Below are 14,607 nucleotides of genomic sequence, written 5' to 3' on the forward strand. Positions count from 1 at the left end.
ACTATGAATCTTGCTATTTCTTCTCGTGCAACATGTGCATTGTATTGCCATGTTGAGAGAGTTGAGGATTGTGGATTAAAATTATGTTGAGTTTGAATTTGCCTACCTGATTAGGTTGAAGATGTACCAGACAGCTGCATTATTTGAGGGTGCTTCTTCTCCAAGTGACGTCGCATTACCGAAGTCTCCTTCTCAGCGCCAATAATGATTCCACAGAAATTACAGACCTCACATGATTCTTCCACCTCCCCATTTGTCTTTGGCCGTTTTGATTTGGTGAAGTGTCGCCATACGTCGGACACGAACCTCTTTGACGGTCGAGGGGGTTAGGCCATGCCAATGCCCGTTGAGTCGTAGCTCGCTTGTGTTTGGCTGCACCTCGTTCCGATCGAATGTGGTTGTTGAATTGCAGTTGCTGCCTCTGGAGGAAATGGTGAAAATGGATTGAACCCTTCAATTTCTTTGGTAGATGGAACGTAAAACGCATTTGGGGATTATCATCCAAATGCATCATTTCGGAAATCCATTATGAATTTATGATAAAATAATAAATAATTAAAATGAAAAAAAATTAAATAATAATATGAATAAGAGGATATTGAAAAATAGAAAAAATTGAATAATATAAATAAATTATAAGTATAAATATAAATTGAATGAGAATTTGATTGGAGATTTGGAGTAGAGTGTAGAGAGTAGAGCGATTGAGTGGTGTGGAAAATCCAGAGCTATGGCACCATTGTTGTCAAAGTAAAGCACGACTGGATCAACAATGCTCGGAACCACTTCAAGTTCTATGATGAACTTTTTGATCCAAAGAACCTCTTTGGCTGCATCATTCAATGCTATGCACTCAACTTCCATTGTAGAATCTACTACAATGCTTTGTTTTGAACGTTTCCAACTCATTGCAGCCCCATTTAGATAGAACACATATCCTGACTACAATTTATAGTCATCCTTGTCAGTTTGAAAACTGGCATCATTGTATCCTCTTACAGTGCGATCATTCCCCCCACCTAGTTTACTCCCACCTAGAAGCCATGACCATAAAATTCCATTGAAGCAGGGAGCTCAACCCACATGTGTATGACCCTATAGATATTTGTATTATCAAAAGGAAGAAATTTAGAAAGTTTTAGGGCTCCACTTGCAGGATGACTTGTGAATTATTGTTTCTATTTTCAATCAACAACCATTTTGACCATGCCAAGTCAAATTACAGTTAAGAGAAATGACACTTATTAAAAATATAGTAACGTGTACTATCAATAGCTTGACAACACATAACACAACTCCTTTCTTCAAAGGACCTTGCCCACAAGGTCAGGGAACTTTTTTTTTGAATTTCTTCGAAATCCTCCCATGTCGCATCCTCAACTGTAGTCCATTTCCATTGAATTAAAACCTCCACACCAGGTTGATTCCCCTTTTTCTTCAATCTCCTTTGTAAGATCTTATCAGGTTCAGGTATTAGGGCTCCACTGGTAGCAAAAAGAGGTAAATCTAAGGATGGAACAACATGAGATCCCAACTTCTTCTTAAGACATGAGACATGGAATACATGATGTATTCGAGATTCCTTTGGTAGATCTAGCTTCTATGCAACATTTCCAATTCTTTGGAGCACCTGAAATGGACCATAATACTAGGGAGAAAGTTTAATATTCCTCAGCATGACTTCTGTTGATGTGGCCTCAACCTCAAATAAACCCAATCTCATACCACAAACTCCCTCTCAGTTCTTTTTTCTTTTCAGCAAGAAATTTCAATTTGGCTTAGGCTTCTTGTAAATTCTCTTGAAGTAAGGTCATTACAAAGTCTCGTCTACTTGATTCATCTTCCACAGCTTGCACGCGGGTAGAGCCTGGTTCAAAGGGAAGCATCCAAGGTGGAGGAAATCCATACACTGCTTCAAAAGGAGTAATTTGGGTTGAAGTATGGACTAAAGTATTGTAAGAATATTCTACCAAAAAAAGACTGCGAGCCCAATCTTTTGGCCTATCTCTAGAAAAACAACGTAGATAACATGCCTCGATTCATCACCCCTGTCTGCCCGTTAGTCTGCAAATGATATGAAGAATTGAGAAGCAGTTTAGTTCCACAAATTCCAAACAGCTCCCTCCAAAATTGACTTTTGAAAACAGGATCTCGATCACCGGCTATGGACTGGGGTAGGCCATGTAATTTGAAAACATTTTCCATAAAAATGTGGGCTATAGTTATGGCAATATATGGATGTGAAAGAGACACAAAGTGTGCATATTTGCTAAACCTGTCCACTGCTACCATGATAACATTATGCCCTCTTAAAAGTGGTAGTCCTTCAACAAAATCCATGTTGATAGCAGTCTAGTTTTGAGCAGGAATAAGCAAGGGTTGAAGAAGACCAATAGGATGGAGAGTTTCTATTTTGTTTCATTGACAAGTATCACACCCCCTCACATAAGCCTGAACATCTTGTTTTAACCCATGCCAGAAGAATTCTCTTTTAATTCTAGAATATGTTTTTAGAAGCACCAAGTGACCTCTCAATGGACTGTTGTGAAATTGACATAAGATCTACTGTTGGATTGGTACCATGATTCCTAAATGCAGTTTTCCTTTATAGAAAAACAACCCATTTCGGTATTGATATTTGGTGGAATCCAAGTTCCCCTGTCGGAAGCAATAAATCATATCATGCAATCGGGGATCTTGTGGGCAAGTGTAACACCTGCTCTCTACTACTATTCAGATAATGCATACTATGCAAATTATAGACATACATAGCGTGTGGAAGATAGTGGGCTCAAACTTTTCTTTACTCATAAAATATAATTTTCTACATGTACAAAGTACTCTATATTAAAAACTTTCTACTTAATACAAAATATCATAACTGGTGGACAGTAGTGTCCAATACTCTCCGCTCCTCGACGTCCATCCGATTGCTGCTCCTAATTCCTCCAAAACAAGGAAGAAAAGTGGGGTGAGTACAACAATGCTGAGTAAGTAAATCCTCTACTACCTGTCCCTACAACTCACTCTTTGATTCTTTCCTTACTCTACCGTTCTTCTATTTCTAATTCTCACTGTTTTTCTCTTTCTTGCTAATACCTTTATTCTCCTTTAACTCTATTCTGCTCTTTTTATTCTTTCTTTCTTTCTGTTCTCATTCTCTTTTCTTCTTCGCTTATGCTTACTCACCATGAAGGAAAATCCTGGTTCTCTCTTATTGTCATCATACTCACCATGAAGGAAAATCATGGTTCTCTCTTATTCTCATCATACTCACCATGAAGGAAAATCATGGTTCTCTCTTATTCTCATCATACTCACCATGAAGGAAAATCATGGTTCTCTCTTATGCTCATCATACTCACCATAAAGAAAAATCATGGTTCTCTCTTATGCTCATCATACTCTCACTAACCATGGAAGAAATCATGGTGCATGCATGTATGAGATGTATATGCAATTAATGCAAGAGAACTGCATGTTTTTTTCTTCTACTCTCTATTCTTACTAGCTCAAAACCTCTTATTCTATCTCATTCTTTCTCAAGCTTTCTCATCCTTTAATTCTCCTATTATCTCTTTCTCATTTCTCATAATTCTTTTCTATTAACTCGCTCTTTGAATGTCACGGCCCCATCTTACCGGAGGCACGGCCGGGACTTATCCCGCTCTACGTGACTTCTACTGATTCTCTTTCTATCTCTTTTTCTCATAACTCTTTTCTGTTAACTTCATGTTGTAGGTCTTACCGGAGGCACGGCTGGGTACTCGTCCCACTCTTAGTAACCCTACTCATTGTCTCTTTTTATTCTTTCTCATGTTTGCTAATTCTTCCTCACTTGCATGTCATAGCCTTATCTTACCGGAGGCACGGCTGGGTGGAGATCACAAAGCACCAACCCACTCTTCATGACTACTCATTCTCTGCCGATCGGACTCGGTCATGCATGGATTTGAAACCCTTGGCCACATGAGTGTACTCTCTCTCTCTGTGAATGTCACGGCCCCATCTAACCGGAGGCACGGCTGGAACCTCATGTTCCACTCTTCGTGACAGTCACGGCCCCATCTAACCAGAGGCACGGCTGGGGATCACAAAGCACCCACTCTCGTGACTTTACTCATCACTCACGGGTTCCCCATCGCACAACCTACTCTATTCTCTTCTGTAGCACTTTTCTCTCTTTTATTCGCTAGTGCTCAATCTCTCTTTCTCTTTACTATTAGAGTGTCCTCATTCTCTTTACTCTTAAGAGTTGCTATTCTCAACATTTTCTACTCTTCCTCACTCAAACTATTACTCATAGTATAGCTTATACTCAACATTCTCTATTCTTTCTCAAACTACTTCTCAATGCACAATTAATGCATATGGATGGTTCATACTCATTAATGCACTTATGAAATGCCAAATGCAATATTGCATCAAAACAGTCATTCTGCACAGGTCACACTAAAAAGGGCGTAACTTGTGTTATACACATCAGATTGCAACGGTTTTGGTCTTGTTTTAAAGCTTAAAAACAGGGATACAACTTTTATGTTTTGGTCTCAGCCCAGTTAAATCCTTAAGATGCCCAAAATTCACTTAGAAAGTCACGGCTGTGACAGGGCAGATTTCACTTAGGCATTTCCTCAAACAACTCATGTGCATACCCAAGCTCTACTTATCTCTAACTCTACTCTTCTCTTTAATCATCCAAAATGAGAGGAAAACTCCCTCATACACTCTAATTTCCTGTCAAGGCAAAACACTCCCATAGGGTTTGCTCATAACTCCCTCCAACTTCAATCAAACTCAACTCATCATCATACAATCACAACACTTCTCATAACTCAATTAAATTCATATCAACATAGATACATACTCATAACATCTCAATTTCTCAGCATAATACATACATATACATACACAATTTCTACTCAAATAAATTCTTAAATCTCAATTTAGTTTGGATTTACTTACCTGTGCTTGAGTAGTCTCTCCTAAGCTCTCTACTCTTACTTTGAGTAGTCTCTCCTAAGCTCTCTACTCTTGTTGGATTCCATCTTCTCTTAACCCTAATCTAAACTCATAAGATTCAACCTTTACACAAATAATCATAGATAAAGAGCTTGAATCCTTACCTTTTGATGCCTTGAATCAAAACCCTATGAAAATCTACTCAAAAGCCCTCAAATTTCTTGGAGAAGTGAATGAAAATTTGAGGAAAAAAGGAGGAGTGTGGGGGGGTGGAATGAACGAAAATAAGGGTTTCAAACCCTTAACACTTTAATTAAGAACCACACTTTCCCATTTTGCCCTTGCACTTTCGCTAAAATTTCATCTATGTCCCTTAGTCAATTACCATAATGCCCTCATTTTTATTGCATTCTCCATGAAATTCTATCTCTTTTCACTCCCCACAATTTCAACTAATTTTCAGTGAAAAGACCATTTTACCCTTAATGCAAGTTTAAGGGATTTTCTTCACATTTTTTCTCAAAATAACTTCAACAAAATTCAACTAAGGGCCAACCAACCAATATTAACAATATACAAGCTCAATTGAGAATAAATCAATAAACATTCAAGTAATGCAACAATAATTTAACTACGTACGTCAAGTGGGGCGTTACAGTAAGTCTTGTGTAGCTTATCCATCCATGTGGCCCTTATTTCACTAACTGTGTGACTTTGCATCAGCACTATGCTTGTGATACTTAGACCTTCTACGGAATGTATCCATGAGAGAGCATCTGCCACTTTATTTGTCTTGCCACTATGATATTACACTATGAAATCATACCCTAATAAGTAAGAGACCCATTTTTGTTGAGCTGGAGTACCCACCTTCTACTCTAACAAATGTTTCAAGGCTTGTTGATCCGTGCGTATCATGAATGTGTAACCAAACAAATAATGCCTCCATTTCCAAAAAGCCATAAATAATGCCATTAGTTCTTTCTCATAGGTAGAGAGAAACAAACTTTTCCCCTTCAGTGCCTAGGTGAAATAGGCTAACGGTCTTCCTTCCTACATAAGAACTGCTCCTAAACCATCTCTAGACGCGTCACACTCTATAATAAAATTTTTTGAACAATTTGGTAACCTTCACACTGGTGGTTTTGTTATTGCTTCCTTTAATTGATTAAAAGCTTGAGTACCTGTTCAGTCCAAATAAAAGAGTTTTTTTTTAAGCAAATTCTTAAGGGGTGCCGCAATCTCACCATATCCCTTGACAAATTTTCTATAGTATCCAGTGAGTCCCAAAAACCCGCTTAAAGCCTTAAGACTTGTAGGTATTGGCCAATTCAACATAGCAAAGATTTTGTAAGGATCTGCTTTAACCTCATCCTTGGAAATTAGTTGTTCCAAATACTCCACCTCTAGGCTGGCATATACATATTTTGAAGCCTTTTCATACAATTGATATGTTTTTAGAATTTCCAAAACAATTTTTAAATGACACAAGTGGTCTTCCAAAGTTGCACTATATATGAGAATGTCATCAAAAAACATAAGCACAAACTTTCAAAGATAAGCTCTAAATATTTAATTGATTAATGCTGGGAAAGTAGATGGAGCATTGGTAAGCCCAAAGGGCATAACCAAAAACTCGTAGTGTCCCTCATGGGTTCTGAAGGTAGTTTTGTGGATATCATCAGAATTCATCTGAATTTGGTGATACCCGGATCATAAATCTAATTTAGAAAAAATAATAGCCCTCATGCAATTCATCTAATAATTCCTCGACATTAGGGATAGGGTACTTATCTTTAACAGTATCCTTGTTCAGTGCCCGATATTCCACACATATTTGCCAACCACCACCAGCTTTTCGCACCAGTAACACCAGAGAGGAGTAAGGGTTGACTTGTTTGGATGACTTCACTAGACAACATCTCTCGAACTATCTTTTCAATTTCTTCCTTCTGATAATACAGATATCTATAGGGTCGTACACACGTGGGTTGAGCTCCCTCCTTCAATGGAATTTTATGGTCATGGCTTCTAGGTAGGGGTAAACTAGTTGGCTCAGAGGAAACTCCTGCAAATTCTTGTAAAAGTTCTTGAATACCTAGTAGAGTGGGAATCTTGGATTTTGGTTTGTTAACTTCTAGCAATTGGGGCCATACTTCTTTCCCAAAGTATCTGGTGCACTTACTAATTTTTTCCTCTTCTTCCAAATTGTCTCAGAGGGCCTTATACCTTGTAGTCTAATAGTGGAACCATTAAAAGGAAACTGCATGGTAAGATCTATAAATTCCATAAGATTGGTCCAAGACGTCTCAACCAATCCACTCCTAACACCAAATCATAACCTCCAATAGTTAAAAGATGCAAAGTAGCCTAAATTTGGAAGCCTAGCAATTGGATAGGAACAGCTTTGCAACAACCATGGCAAGGAAGATTGTCACCGTTAGTGATCTGAACATTTAATTGGCTATCTATTATTGGTAGCTTCGCCTTTCTAGCTATACTGGGATCAACAAAACTATGGGTGCTACCGGTTTAATGAGAACCATTATTGTCTGAGAATGTATTCTTCCCTTCAATCTCACAGTCTTCAAAGTAGGAGCTCCCAAGATGGCATGAAGTGAAATCCCCAAGAGTTCTTCTTCTTGCGTTTGAATCAGACTCTTAGCTTCAACTTGGATCTCCTCAAGGATGCTATCAGAAATTAGATTCTAGGTTGAGTGCATCTATGTCCGTGTTGGTACTTGTCATCAAAATAATAATAAAGACCTTAGTCTCTCATTTCTTGCATTTGAGTTGTTGAAATGCATTTGACAGGTAAGGCGGGCTTACGATTTATAGGATTAGAGGCAAGTGTTTTTGGTGTGTTTCTAATTTATGACGATGGAGGGGGTAGTTGTAAAGGAGGAGTTTGAGTAGGCAGCCCAAAAGCATTAATTCTTGAGGAGGGGTTTGTTGTAGTTACAAGAATGGGTTTACCTTAGGTTTTTAATAAAACCTTTTCTTCTTGTAATCGAGCAAGCCCAAATGTGTTTGACAAAGTGGTTGGTTTAAACATAGAGACGGTATTTCACAAGTCATCCCATAAGCCACTAAGAAATGTTCTAATCCTGAATTCTTCAATGAGCCTAGAAATTTTATTGGACAGAATTTCGAATTGGGTCTGATGATCCTTTTACGCTAGTAGTTTTTTTGAGTTTGGTGAATGCTCCGATAGGATCCTCATATGTCGTCGGTCTAAAGTTGACTTTAAGCGCCTTGACGAATTCTTCTCAAGTATGAATAGGGGTTGCATTCATGAGCCAGCAATACCAAGTGAGAGTCTTACCTTCCATGTGGAATGCTGCAATTTGAAACCTTGTTCATTTGGAGTATTACTGTATGAAAAGAATTGTTTAGCTTTGAGAATCCATTCAGTTGATCCCGATCCATCAAACTTCAGAAACTCCAATCGCAAAGTTCTGGCTTGGATGGCTTCACCTCCCTCAAATAATGGATTTTCCTTGAGTTACAAAACCTCATCCTTAGAAGATTCCTCACCAATTTTTGAATTTCCCAAGGTAGCAGCTAGCTGATCGTAGCTTGTGGCAAGTTGGTTAATCTATTGTAAAACGGCTTCCAGTAGAGTTCCTTGGCATTCTTGTTCTACCTTTAATTAAGTTGTTTCACCTCTTAAAGTGGATATACCTTCTGTTAGTTGAGCATTGCAGGTCCTATCAGCCATGTCGTAGGAACAAGGCTCTGACACCAAATGATAGCTACTGGAAAGGAAAATAAAAATAAAAAGAAAGTTTTGGTGCTTCGAGGTGCCAAAGTCCTCCAACATTATTTAAAGCATCAACAGCTTTTATACATAAAAGAGTGAGCTAATTGTCGAAACTAACTTCTAAAATTATTACTAAAATAGAGGAACAAAGGCCACGTGCCTCAATAGTCCAAAGACTTATTCAATCAACAACCACTTTGACCAAGCCAAGTCAAATTACAGCTAAGAGAAATGACACTTATTAAAATATAGTAACGTGTACTATCAATAGCTTGACAACGCATAACAATCTACAGTTTTCAAGTAAATAGATTAATCCTGAGAAGATGTTTTGTGAGAGATTATATTAAAATGGCAGTGGCATTGATAAAACAACAATATATACCTCCACAAGTACATCATCCACATATTCCTTATTTCCATAGATCGACAGTAAAACATTCCTCAGACTATCTCTGCATAGCCGAGCCATAAATTTTAGAATAATTTTTTTCATTCTCTCAGACACTTTTGAACAATGATCACCGGATTGGATATTGATATACTAATAATACTTTTGTTTCACATGCTCAAAGATTGTGAAAGCAATCACCCTTTGCTTCAACAAAAAAATCAAAGAACCAAAGCAAAGGTAGTAACAGCTTGATCCTCCAATCGTCAACAATTACATTATTGTTCATGCCACCAACACAATTCAACAACACAAGCCCTTGAACAAGATTTTGATTGGACTCTTGTAGGGGAAGTAAAATAAGCATAAATGCAAAACCCCAGATGACAAAAAGGCTAATATTAGGAGCAACTATTTTCTTTGCAACCAAGCATACCTAAGGTAGCAATCACACAAGCAAGACCTCCAACAAAGTTCCCTATAAGCACAATTGGCTTCCGAACAACTTCGGCCAAGAAATCAAATATTAACTGTATGTAATGAGTCTGAGGTTAATTAGCAGGAATATTCCCAGTGGATAAGAAATTGATATGGGTTAAACAAAGGATAAATAATTTAATGATAAAAATTTCCATGATTCCAAGATTTGTCACCAAAACTCACAGACCTCATTACTCAAAACAAATAATCAACAACTTTCAAAACAAAATATAAGATAAAACTCAATTATCCAAAGAACAGATAAAAACATGAGCCCATAAAAATGTGGATATGATGTAGGTTACTTGAGCCCATGCCTCCATGGTATATGAGAAACCTGCAGGCTTATTTGAAGCACCAAACCCAAGAAGGTCAATGGCATAAACAGTGTAGTTCTTTTCCAGTATAGTAATGTTCCTGATAGAAAAATCCTAATTTAGTTGATAGATATATATTGTTGATACAAAAATCTACACCAACTAGAGTGATCCGATCGACCTTGGCAGGATTAGAACCAGTGTGTGCATGATTCCGGATACCTAGCAATGGATAAAAAATGAATGATGTAATGTAAATGGCAAAAAAGGATTTTAAAATGGTTCGGTGAGATGAACTCTTAAGCCTACATCCATTGTTCTTTGTATTTGTTGTGTGAGCTTACAGTGGTAATTCTAGGAGTATTTTCCAACCCTTTCCTCAGAGTTTGAGGGGGCTTATATACGAAGTTTGTACAAAGGAAAGCAAAATTAAGGGATTACAATTAAATTGAAATGCGACTCCGATATTCTCGAGATTGGGCGCTGTGATTGCGCAAGGATTATTATCAATCTGATCATTCTTGAGATATCCTGGATCTAAAATTATCTGGGAATTGATTGAATGATCACTCAGATCGTTTGCGACTAGATTGTGCTAGGTCGAGCTATATCTCGATGAGCTTATGTTGGGTCGGACAATCAATAAAGTCAGACTGATCTGGGTTGAGCTATTACCTCATAACTCTTTGAGCTTGATGGAAGAATCACACACAATAGATATGTATTCGGACAATGAAATGTGTGGTTGGTATTGCATATAAAAAAAATTATAAGAATGATAATATTGAAAAGTAACATGCGCTAGTGAGGAATAGAGGCGCCGAAGCCATGAACAAGCAGTAGGGAAGAATTGGAAAGTGAATTAGGATTAGAAGAAACCAAGTAATTAATTGAGTACTGGCCCTTCCATTGCCATTTTTTGCATATTTTTTGTATCTCATTAACCTTCAATACACTAGTATTGGTGCTGGTGCTAGTAGTACAAGTGATAATGTTAAGTCTCTTTCTTCTCTGTTGCAAATACAAACTCTTATTATTACAATTCAATGCTCATACACCAAGAGGAAGGGGAGCCCTCACTACCCAGATGCCCATTCTTATTCTTCCAGTGGAATGAAGTACCAAAATCCTTTTTTTGATGCAAGGATGACAAATAGTTTGGCAGATATTGTTATAAAGAGTAGGAATTATGTTAAACTAATGGGAAAATAACACTGACATCCTTAACGTTTATCCTTAAATAATTGGAGTCCATAAGAATTTTAACAGAGTATATGACTTTTTCCCACCCAAGGGTTACCTTAATGACACTTTTCCACAAAAACTAAAAAAAGTTTAAAAATACCACTTTAATATTCCATTACTACCGAAAGCCAATTCCGGTGGCAAGAATTCTCTTCGTCACCATCATTTGAACCTTCAGTCTCCTTTCTACAAAACCCCTCTCACTCCGGCATTTGATTTCTCACCTATTGCTGGCCACTGCAAAGTTAGGGTTCCTGTTCTTAGTCGATTTTTGGTTGATTCCAACAACGAATATTCAATTAGTCACAACCATTCGATCTACCAGCCTCTACTTAACAAAATCTCTCTTACCCTGTCTTGGTAACTCGTCGAACATCGACTAAGAAACTGAAGTATATTTTGGGTATTAACAGAATATAAACTGTAGGTAGAAAAGTGATATTTTGAAACTTTTTTGGTGAAAAATGTCATTAAGGCAAACCTTAGGTAGGAAAAAAAGTCATTTACTCAATTTTAACAACTTAACGGATCTTTATAAATTAGTGTCACAAATTTAAATTGTATCATGCAGATAAGTTCACTATTTTTCCCCTTGGTTTCGGTCTATTATTGCCAACTTGTAAATTCTCTGCTGAAATGACAAAAAATACACCAAATAGTAACGCTAAATATTTATTTAAATATATTAAAATTATAAATTTAATTAGATTTTTTTGTTTACACATCTTTTCCAATATCAAATTTGAACTTAATTTTCTTCTTTACTATTTCTTCTTCAAATTTAAATTTATTTAAATGACAAATTTAGTAAAAAAATCCAATAATTTACCTATTATACACTTAATAAAACAACAAACGATACATTCCTAATATATAATGTTAAAATATGTTAGACTTGATAGTTTAACTCAATTCTATCATTTAATTGTACAATTTAATAGTTTAGTTAAAACACGCTCGACTACGTTAGATAGTGCTAGACTTGGTAGTCTAGCGAATTCTAGCCATTTTTGTCCTTGTTATTTTCATTACGGAAATTAAGTTAAGTCGTATGATTTTATAGTTAAATATATCCTTTAAACATTTTGAGAATTAAGATTAGTAAAAATAACTATATTTGGGAATATTTCAAAAAATTAAAACAAAATGTTAAATAGAATAAAGGTGTATTTAGAATTTATAATGTTGGTACTAATAATTTTTAGGAAGACTAATAAAGTGGATTTCAAATTCATTATTGAAATCTAAATTTTAATTTTGAATTCTTAAATTTAATTTCAGTTTAAATTTCTATTTCTATTATTGTTCTTGTTCTATTTATTATTCAAATTCCAATTCCAATTCCTACTCTTATTTTATTATATATTCCGATTTTAATTCTCGTTCTTATTTCAGTTTCAATTCTTGTTCTTACTCTAATTCCTACTCTTATCTGGATTTACATACTCGTTCTTATTCTCATTTTCATTGACATCACTAGTCGTATTTAGACCTGGCAAACGGGTAGGTCGGGCGGGTATGGACCGAGTAGTAATGGGTCACTGGTGAAACGGGCACAAGTAATTTTTTTGTATGGGTAGCCATATGCATGACCCTGCACCCGCCCGTACGGGTACGGGTACGGGTACGGGTCAACCCGCGGGTTACCTGCATAAAATGATTTTTGTTTTTTCTCAATTATCAAATTTAGCAGCATAAACATTAATTAAACAAGACCAATTAAAATATACAATAATTTAATAAATTGTTATTAAATGGGCAATAGATATACATACTCAATAAGAAAAAACTTCAAATCAACAAATAATAAAAGCATCCCACAAGTGATAATAGTAAAAGTCCGCCTTTTTCTCAGAGCTATGTTCTATCACCCAACATTCTGCAATGATGAATACGCAACCTATCCTGATAAAAAGTCTCGTAGGTATAGTTGTATGTCCTTACTTTCCAAAAATGCCTCCTCGCCAACCATTAACATCGGACCATTACTAAGGAACCATACAAGAGAAGGAACCTATTCTCTTTTGCCTCCAATTTGTGCCACAGCTTCCAATATAATATCTAATTGTTAGATCTTCATTGTGGTTTAATTAGTAATTTATTAAGTATTGGATTCGTTGATTTTTTAAGGAAATTTTTTGGCAGTGTAACTTGTGAGCTTTTCACTGGTTGAAAGCGCAAGATCTTTTGTAGATGTCGCAAGGAATGCTGAAACTATATTGAAATTGAGGCAGTATAATGCTATTTTATTGTCTTTAATTCAATGTTTAACTCTCAATAATGGACTTCTTGATTGTAAAAATTACATGTGTTTGCAAGGTTGAAAGAAAACAATTTTGGAGCTCCCGGATGCTATAGCAGAAAGTGCAATGGTCACGTTTACTTTTCAGCAGACCTTAATTAATATTATGGAAAAACATTTTTTTGTTCATTGAAAGCTTTTTTTCTCTAATGTATTTTTGCATCCAGGCTTGTGCTGTGACTTTGATGAATAAATATATAATATTTCTCTGCTTTGGCTCAACATTGCATGCATAGTATAGTGTTGGAGTTTTTATTTCACCAAATTGTGAATAGATGCTTAGATCAAGATGGTAATTGTGCACTACTAAAGTATTTCCTTCCAGTTTTCTGAAGGTTCAACCGTAAATATGCTGTATTGTTGTCCTTTAGAAGGATTGAAGGTGAGTCCAGTCCTTATAACTTATGCATGCATAAGACTAGGTTAATTTTGTCAAACTAGGTTCATAATTCTTTAGTGGACTAGGTGTCTATGAGGAATTAAAACACCTAGGAGAGGAAACAAGTCATCAGCATTCAATTTCCAAATCATGAACCTGTTAGGGTTTGACATGGCGTTAAAATTCTGGATAGAAGGTAATTTGGAGCCAGATGATAGTCTGTACCATGTTTCTGGATTAGGTTTACAAAGACTCACTAAACAGGTGTTTGTTATTGAACTTGGGGCTCAAAAGATGCAGTCTCTGAAAAGATGTAGCCTCTGAAGGTAGTTAGCACTCTGATATTTATCTTAACTATGGCTGCTTTTTCTTTCTAAAATTACATCTTAATTTAGTTGCTTTTTAGTGACGGTCTTGTAGTAGCTATGTTGAAGTGCAAGCTTTTGATCCCACTCAACTAGTGGTAAGGTTATTAATACACCTTTTTTTTTGGTCTTCCTGACAAACTAATTAATGTTCATTATGTTGAATTGTATGACATACTCTAATAGCTTTGCACATCAATGTTATATCTGTATTGCTTTAATTTTGCACAATTTTCGTTCTACTATCATAAACCTTGAGATATACTTGAAGTTTTTGTTTTTAGAACTTAGAAGAGTTATTTGAAGTATCTGTGATAAGAAGGAGTTGTCTCAATGATGATTATGGATAAGAATTAGTTGCTTTGCGTAAATATTGCATGCTTGTGTAGTGTTAGAGTTTTCA

At 36.2% G+C, this 14,607-nt stretch overlaps 1 pseudogene; it reads right to left on the reverse strand.

Annotated features, from left to right (window-relative positions):
* Positions 1–8,910: 8,910 nt before the first annotated feature.
* On the reverse strand, positions 8,911–11,008 carry LOC116112768 (annotated as a pseudogene).
* Between the last annotated feature and the right edge of the window lie 3,599 nt (positions 11,009–14,607).

Source organism: Pistacia vera, unplaced genomic scaffold (assembly GCF_008641045.1).
Source record: "Pistacia vera cultivar Batoury unplaced genomic scaffold, PisVer_v2 Contig668, whole genome shotgun sequence".
Lineage (NCBI taxonomy): Eukaryota > Viridiplantae > Streptophyta > Magnoliopsida > Sapindales > Anacardiaceae > Pistacia > Pistacia vera.